A 2,382-nucleotide genomic window follows, 5' to 3' on the forward strand; every position below is an offset into this window, starting at 1 on the left:
GGATTGGTGGCGGGGTGGTAGTTGCGATGACGACAGTGGTGGGATGGAGGGTGGGGTATGACAGCGATAGTAGTGGCCTGGTGGTTAGTGGTGGCCTAGTGGGTTAAGGTATGGTTGGGTTGAGTGGCATTTGTAACAGCAACAATAATGGTGTGATGGGGGTTAGGTTAGGGATGTGAAAATAACGTAGTAGCATGGCCGTAGTAGGGATGCGTAGGAGTGACCTCGGGGGGGGGGGGGGGGGGGGGGGGGAGTCCAAGGGTTAGGGGTGGTGCATGACGAACAATGGTAGCATGGTCGTGGTGGGTGGTGATGAAATTCAATTTCTTTCATTAGACCAAAGAATGATGAATTCATTAATTTGTGGAATTCAATGGAATTTGAAGGATTCCATTCATTTCTAAAAATGAACCAAACAAATGAACTCGAATTTGGTCAAGAGAATTTGTCATTCCAATTTTATCAAATTTCTTAACCAAACGACCCAGTTGGGTTTAAAAGAATACCATAAAAAATAGAAATTGAGAAACATTCTAATAATTATTCACTATACGATATGTGTATATGCATACAAATTATTTGTATGATACACATATGCATAGACATGCATAAAAAACATAAAACATATTAAATTACTGAATAGTTTTGGATGGGTGGAAATTAATAATTGATGAAATTAATATAGATGTAAAGTATTTTGTTTTACGTAAATGGATTGATTATTAACTGAATCAAAGGTTAATAGTAATTTGAGATTATCCATAAAGATTAAAGAAGTTAACAGTAAATGAGGTTAAGTTTAAGTTAGACTTTTTAGTTGAACCTTATCTGATGTTAGATTTAAGTTTTCTTAAATTCTTGATGTTAATTCAATAATGAATACCCACAACATTAATTGTTAATTAGCATTTCGTATCATTACTTACAATATAACTTAAATGGGACAAGTTCAAACGAGAAGCTAATCATTTTGCAAGAATGCGAGAAGTTTCAATATCATATATGACTACGCACATGATACACAAGCCTAATCATATATGATTAAAAACATCTTGCATTGACAACATATAGACACTTAATCATATATGATTAAACACGTCAAAAGGAGTGTAATAATATATGATATTGAAACTCCTCACCTTCTAACAAAATGTTTATAATCATATATGATTAGACATATCGAAAGGTCAAGATTTTAGCTATTATTTCATATAGGTCTGTGTACATATACTGAAAAAAAAATTAATGTGAAACTTTTTTTTGGGTGAAACGAAAAATACACGGGATAAGCTTTACAATGTAAAACTATTACATTATGAAACAAATATATGTATATATATATATATATATATATCTTAAAATTATGGCATTTAATGAAGAAAAAATCATACAAATTTTAACAGATTCTTACGAATTTATAACTTATTGTGCTAGTTTGATTTAAACCCTACTTCTTCAAGAACTTATCCAATTAAGATTTACATTTGAGTTTTAGATTATTTATTTGTTTTTCTTAATCAATATTGAAAACTAATTTATTTGTTCTAATACTTCTATATAATTAACTAAACTTGACTATTTTTTATTAGAAATTATTCTTTATTATTATCATAAATTGTTTATAAAGGAAAAAAGTCCTTTAATTTTTTCTTTGATTAAAAACCGATCTAAAACCATGAACCAAGACAATGTCATATAATATTGACCCTTAAAGATATATAAAAAAGTCTAAATCTAAAGCCTCGTCACAAGAAGTTTGGGCTCAAACCTTAAAACTCGATCAAACCGAAAAAAGTTCAAGCCTCGGAGAATATTTGTTCCAGAAAAGATCCAATCTTAAATCGTTTTATCTTGGTAGGAAAAAAAAACTTATGATCCTACCGCCATTTTGTTTCACTATGTGCTACAATGCCACCACTTGAAAAAAAAAATCAGATCCATTTTTAAACACGACTGTTTAATAGTAGTCCAACTACATTCGACCATATAACCCGTTTGTTAGCTAACTTTACATATCCGTAAACCACCGGGATTTTGAAACATTGCTAACAAAACGTGGGTTGTTCACTTCTTTTCTTCTAATTAAGACCTATATAGATTAAACCACCCATATGGATTGCTTTTTTTTTTATATAATGAATGGGGCAAAGGATATTTTAGGAATAAACTAGCTTAATCATTAAGAGGGGGAGAGTTGAGAGGTTCTTTACATATCTAACCTATGAAACATTTTTTATGCAAAAGGGTCCATCAAAAATACAAAAGCTGACAAAATTTGACAGGACCGTTGAGACCGATCACGTGGATTCATGCCAGAAAAATAAGCTTTTCATACCATTAAACCACAAGTAAACAACACTCCGAGTCAATACTCAATACAAA

The sequence above is a fragment of the Cynara cardunculus genome, assembly GCF_001531365.2.
Source record: "Cynara cardunculus var. scolymus isolate 2C chromosome LG 11, CcrdV1, whole genome shotgun sequence".
In the NCBI taxonomy this organism is placed as follows: Eukaryota; Viridiplantae; Streptophyta; class Magnoliopsida; order Asterales; family Asteraceae; genus Cynara; species Cynara cardunculus.